The sequence below is a fragment of the Canis lupus genome, chromosome 18 (genome assembly GCF_011100685.1).
Source record: "Canis lupus familiaris isolate Mischka breed German Shepherd chromosome 18, alternate assembly UU_Cfam_GSD_1.0, whole genome shotgun sequence".
Taxonomy (NCBI): domain Eukaryota; kingdom Metazoa; phylum Chordata; class Mammalia; order Carnivora; family Canidae; genus Canis; species Canis lupus.
The window spans coordinates 18,018,194-18,031,571 of record NC_049239.1 but is presented as its reverse complement, the minus strand read 5'-3'; the positions used below and the strand labels follow the sequence as shown (position 1 = coordinate 18,031,571).

The window sequence follows — 13,378 nt, the reverse complement described above, 5'->3', positions numbered from 1 at the left end:
AAATTGCTGTTATTTTAAGCCACTATGTTTTAAGTTTGTTACACAGCAATAGATGGTATATCCTTCACAAAATCTTAGAGTCCATGAATAAATTGTTTGGGGTAAGTTATGTATGTACAAAACTTGCCCTGACTTCAGAGAAATGTTAAGCAGAATTTGTCTTATAAAACACACTGATGGTTAAAATCAAAAGTGAAGGGCCAGAATGAAGATGCTCAGCAATATATAATGTCAGAACTATAATCAAACATCTTGAAATTATTTTCTTCCATTAGTTTTTATGACATAGTAGAGCTCTTTTCCTACCTAGTTCCATGAATGTTATACTTCAAATAATGCTCTCTACCTAGAATTCCTTCATTTCTTTACTGAAATCCTACTACCACCAAAGGTTCTCTCAAACATCCATTCCTACCTCCTGTATTCCTTTTCCCTTTCTTAATATCTGCCTACTTCCATTTCCACCAGTACCTTCACTATTTTCCATCCATCTTGTGGTATTTAACTTACTGCATTAAACATTATAATTACTTTTTTCTAGTATCCTATTCGATTGTTTAAGGTACTTAAAGGCAGAAGCTTTATTGTTGATTCTGTCATTTTTATTAAAACCTACCACGGCACCTAAGCACTAAAAATGTTTGTCAAGCTAAGTAGTTCTACTCTGCTAACAGAAACCTCAGGTTTCAAAGACAAACACAACACTGGAAGTACCACCAAAAAAAAAAAAAAAATCACTTCCTGAATATTACAAAGTATCTTATTGTGATTCAATTTGTTGGGATCCCTGGGTGGCGCAGCTGTTTGGCGCCTGCCTTTGGCCCAGGGCGCGATCCTGGAGACCCGGGATCGAATCCCACATCGGGCTCCCGGTGCATGGAGCCTGCTTCTCCCTCTGCCTGTGTCTCTGCCTCTCTCTCTGTGTGTGACTATCATAAATAAATTAAAAAAAAAAAACAAAAAAGTGATTCAATTTGTTTCTCTGGAGTCCCTGGGTGGCTCAGTCAGTGACACATGTGACCCTCAATCTCAGGGTCCTAAGTTCAAGCCCCAAATGGGGCATGAAGCTGAATTAAAAAAAAAAAAAATCTGCTCCTGATTATGAAGAATTGATAACCTTTCACTACTATATAACTTCATACCCAATTATCAAGTATATATAGAAAAACCAAAAGCTTTCTTATATACCAGTAGCAATCTGGAAAAAAATCCCCCCAAATGAAACAACACCAGAAGAAAACTTATAATCTGTATTAAATAAATTTTTTGGAAATATAAAAGAATATGAGTAGGTAAAGATATACATGTAGCTTGTAAGTATAAAGAAAATTCTGTAATTACAATCTGCCCCTACTTTAATCAATAAATTTAACAAAAGCCCCCAGGTGACAGGGAGGGGGGAAAGAGTAGACTTTACAAAATAATTTTCAACTTAATAAGGAAAAATAATGGGATGCTTGAGTGACTCAGTGTTTGAGCACCTGCTTTCGGTCCAGGAATCGAGTCCCACATCAGGCTCCCTGAGAGGAGCCTGCTTCTCCCTCTATCTCTCTGCCTTCCTCTGAGTGTCTCTCATGAATAAACAAATAAAATCTTAAAAAAAAAAAAGAACAAGGGAACTTTGATCCAAACCTCAAAAACAGAAATTTTCAAAATGTACTACGATCCTAAAGGTAAAACCTAAAACTGTAAAGTATCTAAAAGAAAACATAGAGGGGCACCTGGGTGGCTCAGTTGGTTAAACATGTGACTTCAGATCAGGTCATGATCCCAGGGTTCTGGGATCCATCCCCACATCCCTGCTCAGCAGGGAGCCTGCTTCTCCCTCTTCCTCTGCAGCTCCCCCGTTTGTGCACGCACTCAAGCTCTCTCTCTTTTCCTCTGTCAATAAAATCTTTTAAAAAAAATAAGTAAATAAAAGAAAACATAAGAGAAAACCTGTGTGACCCTAGGTTACAAAGCTCTCTCAGTTAAGACACAAAAAGCACAAATCATAAAAGAAATAAAATAAATTTTTCTGCTATGAAAAAGTGTGAAAACCAATATTAAGGGAATGAAAAGCCACAGGATGGGAGAATACATTGGTGAAATACAAATCTGATGAAGTACTTGTACACAGAATATGTAAAGAATATTCACAATTTGAAAATAAAAATAACACATAATTTGAACAGACACTTCACCAGAGAAGAAACAGGGATGGAAAATAAGCAAGCACATAAAATGATACTCAACATCATAGTCACTGGGGAACTGCAAATTAAAACCACAATGAAATACTACTACATATCTGCAGGATGACTAAGATTTAGTAGACTAACAATATCAAGGGCTGGTGGGAATGAAAAAAGTACAGCCACTTTAGAAAAGTTTGGCCATTTCTTATGAAGTTAAACATAAACGTAAACCATACAACCCAGGGACTCCACTTCTAGATATTTGCTCAAGAGAATGAAAGCATATGTCCACCACAAGATTTGTCTGTGAATGACTGTAGTGGGATTATTCATAATCATCAAAAACCAGAAACAATCCAAATGTCCATCAACTGGAGAAAGAAAAAGCAAACTGTGGTATCCCTATGCAATGAACTCCTACTCAGAAATAAAAAGAACGAATTGATTAATGCAATAAGACTGATGAATCTCAAAAAACAATATGCTAAGTAAAAGACACGAATTGATTAATGCAATAAGACTGATGAATCTCAAAAAACAATATGCTAAGTAAAAGACAACAAACATAAAAAAGACAGTGTAAGATTCAACTTAGATGATATTCTGGAAAAAGTAAAACTATTGGACAAAGGATCACTCCTGAGACTGGAGGTACAAGTAACAAGTGACAAAAGGGAACTCTTTGAGATGACAGAAAATACATGACTGTGCTGATCGCTACTATGCACGCTTATTAAAACTCATAGAACTAGGGTACCTGGGTGGCTCAGTCAGTTAAGGGTCTGCCTTCAGCACAGGTCATGATCCCAGGGTCCTGGGATGGAGTCCAGCATCAGCTCCCTGCTCAGTGGTGCTAGTCAAGAGTGTGCAACTCTTGACCGCAGGGTTGCGATTTCCAGCTCCACAGGGGGTACAGAGATTACTTAAAAATAAAAAATCTTTAAATAAATAAATAAATAAAATCCTTTTGAAAAATTTAGAAAAATAAAAATAGACCCAAACACACATGACTTTATGATAAAATTGGCATTCTACATCTGAGTGGAAAGAACAAACTATTTAATAAATGGTATTAAAACGGTGTTAAGAACTATCTAACTGTTGAAACAAAATTAATTTTAAGTCGTATCTAATTTTATGTCTAAATAAATTATAAATAGATTTCCATTTATAATATTCTTACAGGTTTTGTACACGTATGTAGATTAAAAACAAAATTTTCTCATTGTATGATGTAGTGATAAGTTCTTTTTTCGAGATTAGAGTGTACAAAATGGCAATTCTAATAAGTCAAGGGGAGTCAAATATAATATTCACACAGTGACTTTCTAGTTTTCATGCCATTAATATCTGCCTCTTGTGCTCATTTGTCAATTTAACCATTGTCTGCGCTGCTGGTCAACTTCTCATCCCATTATCACTTTTCTGCTGTTCTTATTTAAAAATACCTGCCAAAATTTTCCCAACAACCAGGTGGTATCTCTTCTTCAGCAGGCAGAAAGGGCTGAAATGTAGTACAACTCGTTCATTTCTCAAATAGCTATTGACTACCCAGAGATACCCTGACCTGAAACAAAATAACCACAGCCCACAGATTTCATAGGCTGTGTGTCTAGTGAAGAAAACAACTAAATAAGTGATTAAAATGAAGCGAAGAAAAGAAGTCAGGATGCTTAGAAAGTACAAGGTTCCAGGGGAAGAGACAGCAAAGGGATCTAATGTAGTCTATGGGGGGATAACAAAGGCTTCCTTTCAAGTGGAGTCCTGAAAGATGAGCAGACATTAGCTAGGTATAGTAGAAATCTGAAACTAGGGATGGAATAACAGGTAGACAAATTTCTAGGCAGCAAGGAGCACTGAGGAGAAGCATAAAGAGCTAAACAGAACCTTGGAGGACATTTTTAGGAATTTAAACATCATCTCATAAACAGAAAAGTGACATAAAGATACAAGATGGCACTGAGATAAGGAACATAAACAGCAAGACAAATTTGACTAAGGAAGGCTGAATTTTGAACATATTAATTTTACAGTTCTGTGGAACATCTAATAGTGACTATCAAGGAGGCAGCTGAACATACGGATCTCAAACTCCAAACACTAGAAAACCAACAGAGTGATCAGCAAAGCCAGAGAGAGAAGTACTGTAAAAGGGTCCCAAACTAAACCAAATGCTGAAATAGTAGCAGTAGAGTTAAGGCCAATGATAAGGGAGGCCATGAGAGCGAGGATGAATGGAAGGTAAATTGTTATATCACAGTTAAGGTTAAGGAATCATGCCTATTTTTTTTTTTTAAGACAGCTTTTAAAGGCTGTGAACAGAAGGCTACCTAAGAACTAAGAGAGGATCTGAGATTATTTGTTCCTCAAAGAAAAAGCATTAGTTGTTGTCTGCAACTATGAGACTTTTTATAAGGGTCCCCTCCACATACGCAATACTGAAGCATACATACACTAACAGAATCTCCTATACATAGAACATTTTTTAAATATTTTATTTATTTATTCATGAGATACACACAGAGAGAGGCAGAGACACAGGCAGAGGAAGAAACAGGCTCCATGCAGGGAGCCTGATGTGGGACTTGATCCCGGGTCTCCAGGATCACGCCCTGGGCTGAAGGCGGCGCTAAACCGCTGAGCCACTGGGGCTGCCCTACATAGAACATTTTAAAACACCACTAATTTGAGCTGCATCTGATAAGAGAACTCTAAGGTACCTGTCTATAATGTCAAACTCATATCCATCTTTTCCAACAGGCCCACCCACAATTTTTCAATGATATGCTTATTCCCGTCATCTGAAACCATAAAATTAAGTATATAAATCCTTTCTCGCTACATATTTGATAATCATGAAGCTTTATCATGATTCCGTGTCCAGGAGTACCATTTTACCACTAAATCAACTCCATTTTACTACTACAGTAGTCTCCGATATCCGTCTCTAATTTTTCTCTCAGCCAATTCATCCTACACAATGTTAACAAATTAGTATTCCTAAAGTACCAATTTGAATAAATTATCACTCTACTAAAAAAAACCAAAAACCTGTGCCTTGCTGTTGCCCACAGAATGAAGTCTGAACTTCTTATCCTGGCAAATAGAAGGCATACTGTGGCAAACTTTCAACTGGCATGCTGTGCTATTTCCCAACTTTGTACAAAATCACCAATTCAGCTGAATGGTTCTATTCATAGACCACTGAACATGGCATACACTCTCCTGTCCCTACAATCCTGCTCACAACATTCCCCCTAACAAGGCTGTCTCCATCATCTCCATTTACCTAAGTCCTACTCTTACTTCAAAGTCTGGTTCATTTATTTGGCAAACTAACTCACAATGTAAGGTACAATTCAAGATGAAGGAGATTTAAAAACACTAACACAGTTTGCACAAAGGTTTAGAGCTGGAGCTCTAAAGTCAAATTATATAATGATCTGAAACTTAGATTGACTACTTAATATCCTTAGGCTAGTATTTAAATTTTCTGAACTTCCATTCAGCACTTATAAAAGGCTAATACCTAACTAAACTTCAAAAAAACTGTGAAAATTAAATAAAAACATACAGCTCTGAGTATAGTTCTATAAGCATTAACTGTTATTATTGTTGTTTCTGTACTCAAGAAGCTCATATTCTAGCTCAAGTTGTACTTAAGTACTCACTGCATCAGCTTTTGGCCCAACTCAAAAAAAAGCCTGACAGTATTTACTAATCCTGATATTTTTATCATCCTCAAGGGAGAAAAATGAAAAATGGTGACTATTACTCCCTTAAGGTATAAAGTGTGTCAGTGATTCAGCCAGAAAATGTCCTGGAACACTGGCTTTCCAGAATATTGTTCCACATGTAAACCACTGAAGGTGGCTCTGCATTAAGTGGTATCTAAAGAAAATGTATACCCTTTCTATTAAAAAGCTAACAAGAGTAGCTACTTAAAATTTGTACTACAAAGAGGACAGATAAAATTAATTTATTAATAAAAAGTATTGTTTTTTCTTCAAATCAATCACTGAGTACTAGGCAAACATCATAAAATGATGACCAAAAGTCACCTGGGTGGCTCAGTGGTTGAGCATCTGCCTTCAGCTCAGGTCATGATCCCAGGGTCCAAGATCCAGTCCCACATCAGGCTCCCCCCACAGGGAGCATGCTTCTCCCTCAGCCTATGTCTCTGCCTCTCTCTCTGTCTCTAAATAAAATCTTAAAAAAAAAAAAAAAAAAAATGGGGATCCCTGGGTGGCTCAGTGGTTTAGCGCCTGCCTTCAGCCCAAGGCATGATCCTGGAAGCGTGGGGTCAAGTCCCACAACAGGCTCCCTGCGTGGAGCCTGCTACTCCCTCTGCCTGTCTCTCTCTCTCTCTCTCTCTCCCTCTCTCTGTCTCTCATGAATAAATAAATAAAATCTTAAAAAAAAAAAAAGACTAAAATGATGCCTGCTGTGAAGGAATTGATATAATCTAGTTAAATGGGAATTCACAAAGGTATATAGTTAATTTATATTAGTTAACAAAACACATTACATAATATTTTAATTTTGAAATATATATAACATTTAACATATTATACTAATATGTATTTATTATATTAAAAAAAACTGGTAAGGACTTCTTATTTTTGGCCCATGTTACCAATATTGTAACAAACCATCAATTGTAACTGGACTATTCGACTCAATCTTTAAAAGCATTCTGCGAGTGGCTTTCCAAAATTCAAACTATGGTGAATTAAAAATTCAAGAAAAGTGTTTACCAGAGGATTCTAGTCATACCAATGAACTTATTTACTTTGGCACCCATAATCAAAATAGGCTGCCAAATTTTAATCTAAATACTAAAGAGTAGCAATTTATTCTGAATTCCCCATTCCCAAATCTAATTCATTTTTTATTTAGAAATAGTTTGGCATAATTCTTTAAGCTCCAACAATTGGGTGACTCAGGCAGAAATCATTAATTGATACTGAAGCCATTAGGTAAAATATAACTGGGAAACTGGATATTCACAAATTATCAGCACACAGATTACAAACTAAATGCAAACAAAAATGAATTAGTATCCTTCTGTCTCCTTTTCTTTCTGACCTTCCCTCTGGCTCATGCTCACTCTCTCGCACTCTCTCAAATAAATAAAATTTTGAAATAAAATCTTTAAAAATAAATACAATAAAATAAATGTTTAGAAATCATGAACATAAAAAAATATACAAGGTAACAGTTATGTCGAACTAGTATCTTCAAAAAGCCAATGTCTTGGGATCCCTGGGTGGCTCAGTAGTTTAGCGCCTGCCTTTGGCTCAGGCCTGATCCTGGAGACCCGGGATTTGAGAACATCGGGCTCCCTGCATGGAGCCTGCTTCTCCCTCTGCCTGTGTCTCTGCCTCTCTCTCTCCGGGTCTCTCATAAATAAATAAATAAAATCTTAAAAAAAAAAAAAAAGCCAATTTCATGAAGAAAAAAGTGAGGACATTAAAATAAATAGATGTGGAAAAAAAAGAAAAAAGAAAAGAAAAGAAAAGAAAAGAAAAGAAAAGAAAAGAAAAGAAAAGATCACTCAAAAGAAGGCATTATAGGGGCAGCCCGGGTGGCTCAGTGGTTTAGCGCCGCCTTCAGCCCAGGGCCTGATCCCGGAGTCCCGGGATCGAGTCCCACGTCAGGCTCCCTGCATGGAGCCTGCTTCTCCCTCTCTGCCTCTCTCTCTCTCTCTGTGTGTGTGTCTCTCATGAACAAATAAAACCTTTAAAAGAAAAAGAAGCATTATAAAAATAAATAAAGCACATAGTGTGTTTGTACACAATGGAGAAACTGGGGGTTACTGGAACACTGATTATGCACTAGCTACATTATTTTCTTAAATATTTTAATGTTACTGTAATTATGTGGCTACTTTTAGAAGATGAAGGCTGAAATACTTAAGAATGAAGTGTCATAATGTCTACAGTTTATTTTCAAATGATTCAGTGCATATATAATAAAACATTAACAGCTGTTAAATCTAGGAAGAAAACATATATGAGATCATTGTATTATTCTCAGCTTTTCTGTATGCTTAAAATTTTTCATAATAAAAAGTTAGGAAAAAAGAAATAACTTGGAAAAAATTTTAAAGTTCATCTCCACTTTCTTCTTCCTGTTTATCAGTCTAAAGGGGAAAAACTAAGTTAACCATAGCGTTGTGTAGTTAGGCTCACACTCTTGCAGAGATGGGCTTGATCCAAATTCTTTACACATTAGCTATGCAACTCTGTGTGAGCTAAGAAAAACTCAGTTTTAATCTAAAAATACTGAGATAATACCATGGCACATGACAAGCATTCAATAAATGCTTTTTCTTTCTCCCTCCAAACCCCCAAACTTTATTTCCTAAGCTATCATGGCTGACCACACATTGATTTCACAAGTATCTGCTCCAAATAAATGTTATCGGGAGTTTTTTGTCTGTTTACTTATATTTACTTTTTTGATACTAAGCAATTAACCCTTGGGCACAGCAGGTGGGAATATAAAATGATTTAACTACTATGGAAAACAGTATGGCAGCTCCTTATAAAAATTAAAAGATTACCATATGACCCAGCAATTCTACTTTAGGGCACATATCTGAAAGAACTGAAAGCAAGGACTCCAACAGATGTAGGTACACCCATGTTCATATCAGCATTATTCATAATAGCCAAAAGGTAAAAGAACCCAAGTGTCCATCAAGGGATAAACGTACAAAATGTGGTATATACATACAATGGAACATTATTCAGCCTTAAAAAGGAATTCTGACACATGCTGTAACATATATAGAAAGAGGGAGACAGAGGGAGAGACTATGTGTAGGTGTGTGCATGGGAGGAGTGGCGGTTGATTCTGCAGAACCTCTTGCCTTTCTCACCATCTGCAATTTCTAAGCCTTTCCAGGAGTACTGCAGAGTAAATAGGATTGTTTAGCATTATCTCTTTCTGTAGGAACTTACATTAATCTTCTTCTATTATGCTCTCACATGCTCTCTCAATCTCTCTCTCTCTCCTTTCCCCTTGGCCCCCAAAGGAATGAGAGGTATGATCTCCAGCAAAACTGAATCAGAGTAACTCCAAGCTCAGGTACATCCAACATAGAATAAGAAGTGAAATGTTGGTATGAAAACAGGTAGATTAAATGTAAATTTAGAAACTGAATGGTCAAATTTACAGCTTTCTTTCTCCACCCAGCACTAAAGCCCTGCCATCTAAACTCATTACCTCTATCAATCCTCTCCTCTCCATTTTTCCAATTACACAGACAGAAAAATGAAGGACCTTTATCTGAAGAAAATGAAAACTCTCTTACCCACTACCCAGAGGAAAGAAGTACAGATAAAATATTGGAGGGCGGGGGGTGCCAGCTGGCCCAGTTGGTAGAATATGCGATTCTTGGTTTCTGGGTTATAAATTCAAGCCCCACGCTGAGTGTAGAGATTACTTAAAAATAAAATCTTAAAAAAAAAAAAAGGGGGGGGGGATAGAAAATGGGAGTTCATTAGTCACTAAGCCATGCTCAAGCATGCCCGGTGAACTTTCAATCAGCTTTGAACATTCCTTGTATATGAAGGAACTGCTAAGGATCACGAACATCTGAAGAAAGCCTCCAAGACCAAAATCAACAACAACAAAAATGTTTTAGAGGAACCAAAAACAATGCAAGAAACAAAGAAACTATAATTAACATCCTTGAAGAGATAACAAATGCTGCAGCCATGAAAAAGGAACAAGATGCTACAATACAGGAACAAAGAACCAGAGCTCATAACATTGTTTTAAAACAGACCTAAAATTTAAAAATTCAATGAAAGGGTTGAAATCTCCCAGATTGTGGAAAAAAAGACAACTTTTTGGAGATCAAATTTCTCAACATCAACATTGGAAGCCAGGCAATATGGGAATATCTCCAAACTTTTGAGGGAAAATGATTTCCAATATAGAAATCTCTCAACAGCCAAACAGTCTAGCGTGAGGGTAAAAATAAATCCAAAGAAAAAAAGTATTTCCAACACACACTTTCACAGTAGTAGTAGAGGAAACCAAAATGAAGGAATAAACCAAAGGCAGGCATAGAATCCAGAAAAAAGGGACTCAAGGAAAGTGAAAGAAATTCCCAGAATGTCAGCTAAGGGAAGTCCCAAGATGACAGCTTTGCAGCAGGCCTAAGGAGAAAACAATCCGGACTACAGCAGGAAGAAAGACAGCTACAGAAGAGATGACTACAGGAACAAATACAACTGATAAGTTTATCTGACAGATTTGACCATGTGGAAAATTGTACAGAGAAGCATTTTATGCAGCTGCTGGAGGGTGTATAGAAAGACTTGGCCAGACAAAACTAAGCAAATGAAAAAAAAAGAGGTATGAAAAACAAAGGTTACACAAAAAAATGAAATCATAGTAAACTATTTCAGCAGTGACAAATAAGTGGTTATAATGAGAAACTTCTGAATATGAATTTAACTTAAAATTGTGGAATTAACAATATTCGAAAAATAAGGAAAGGTATAGTTTGAAACATCTTCCAGCATCTATCTCTTTAAATCACTGGTATTTACATACTTCAAATCACTTCTAATAGACTCTTAAATATAGAGAACAAACCGATGGTTACCAGTGGGTGAGGGGATGGGTTAAATAGATGATGGGGATTCATGAGTGCCCTTGTGGTAAGCACAAAGCGATGTATGAATTGTTGAATCACTGTATCATATACCTGAAACAAATATAACACTGTATACTAACTAATTAACTAGAATGAAAATTGAAACAAAAATGATTAATCAATTCTTTTAAAAAGCCTCTTTTCATTAGAGTTAAATTCTATAACTATACTTTCAAGGCAAACATTCTGTGAAATGCTCTGGTTTTATCTTGGGATACTTCACAGGATCATTCTAAGGAAAAAAATAAGTTAATAAATGCAAAGCAAAAACACTAACAAAAATTATAAGATCTATACACTTTTTATTAGTTACTGGAATCATTAAGACATTTGTTATCTAATATGTTTGTTCTGCTATTTGCTATAATTCTTAATGTCGGATACCTTCAATACATGTCCACTTTTATCTTCCGCATTTAACAAATCAAAAATTTATTCAATCTTAAAGGAAAATGGGAGATGAACTCTTCAGTAGATTACCTCCCTAACAACTAAATCTAAAAAGCTTTGTACATTTTCTTTTTATAAGAAATAAGTTTAATTTTTACATAATGACTCAGGCTATCATGGAAGTCAGCTACTGCACTATGACTGGATGGCCTCATAGGTTTTAGGTGTGAAAAGCCCCAAGCGCTATACTAAATGGGCTTATTAGACTGGTATGCCTTTGTAATTCTGTTTATCACTCTTAACATTCAAATCTGCCAATGATCTTTACTCTGTCTGGACTAATCCACTTCTGAAATTGTTATGGGGTTAAAATCATCATGTTTCTGACTCAAATAACATGTATTAAATGGCCTGTCAACCCTTTTCACACACAGTTTCATTTAATCCAAGTAATTCCTGTTAGAATGGTAGCCAACGTAAAAAATTTAGCAATTCTCACTAAAGATTAAAAACAAAAAACAAACAAACAAAAAACCCTACTACCATACAGGAACTCAACTAGTTAATGGAGTTGGAAATTAGATTTTTTGAATGTTTGAATGTCTGCATTTTGAGGGAAGGGATCTATTTTCTTTGCTTAGGTGTCTTTATAGCTCAGTTCCTATTCTGATTCAAACTCTTCAATCGGCCAGCATGGGATAATTGGGGACACTGAACATATCCTATGTGCTATCCATGAACTATTTAACTTAGAGAAACACTGGAAAGAGCTATATATCTAAAACAATAGACACATCCACTCACTAAGATTTTATTTTTTTTTAAGTAAACGCTAAACCCAAGGTGGGGCTCGAACTCACTGATCCAAGATCAAGAACCGCATGCTCCACTAACTGAGGCAGCCAGATGCCCCAACCAACCATTCACTAGGATTCTTACATAAAGCCCAGAGAAACAAGACTGTATTACAATTTAGGATTTTCAGATTTGTAATTATATTTATATTGAATTAATGTAAGTTTATATTTTAATAACACTTGCTTAAGAATATTCTTAATTTTTTAAAACAGAATCTCAATTTAGTTAAAATTGAACTGTAGAAGGGTAAGAATACTCAAGAAAGATTTTCACCATTAATCATTAAGACACTGAAAAAATACTTCTCTTGTTTTTCCTCAGTAAAATAGCATTTCTCTCGAAAAAATGAAAATCTTACGACAGTGTTTATATCTAGTCACTACTCAAAAACAAAACAAAACCAAAAAACCCTACACAGGTCACAGAAAAACATGTTCCCCACATCCTAATGTAGAAGCTATAATTCCTCATATTAAGACTTCATAAGGTGTAGCCTTCAAAATTAAGAATTCTAAAGGCAATTTAAAAAATTAGATTTCTTCCTAACAGCCATTTCACTTGAAGGGCCATTTTTAAGCACCGTATTTTAAGTTAGACTTGTGAAAGAATGCTTACGATTTTCAGCCACTCCAATGCACTGACACTGTCATACTCCACATTTACTTCCTCATTCAAAGAACTCAGAAGAACAAATACACTGTTTACACATCACAGTAAGGCTAACACTAAGCTGCGAAGGCGGACTTTGAGGCACTTTAAAAGGTAAGCGTAAAAAAGAGCTTTAAAATACTAACCACCTACAATTCCAGACTAAAAGTAGCAAAACTTCCATCCTCAAAGCCACTTTCCTAGAAGCAACACGAGAGAGAGAGAGAGAACTTCGCCCTGGGCCAGGGCAGGAAGGCTCTGCCTGTTGCCCAAGCTTTTCCGCAGGCAAAACAGCAGGGAAGATGTAACCCTGCTCCTCCATACGCCTGTGCAGCATTTTAAAAATCATGAAAACTGGCCGTTCTAATTCGAACATACAGAGAATTATTCATGATTTAAGCTGCAATTAGACCAGCGATGCCAAAACTGCTTGACATGTCATTGTTCCTAATGAATAAAAGTACTTTCAGGCCACATTCTCCATGTGTATTTATAACGACGATCGCGGTACGCTTGAGGGTTTTGATCCCACAAGTACCTGATTTCCAACCACTCTCCAGGTGGTACCACTGTCAGACGATCGTGGACCAACAACTAAATAAGCAGTGCCATCTATCTGAGGTAAATA

At 36.2% G+C, this 13,378-nt stretch overlaps 1 protein-coding gene across 1 annotated transcript in view; it reads right to left on the bottom strand.

The window, feature by feature from the left end:
- The window catches only part of RSBN1L (round spermatid basic protein 1 like), a 64,810-nt gene that overhangs the window by 50,011 nt on the left and 1,421 nt on the right, over window positions 1–13,378 (bottom strand). The gene's annotated exons all lie outside the window — the stretch shown is intronic.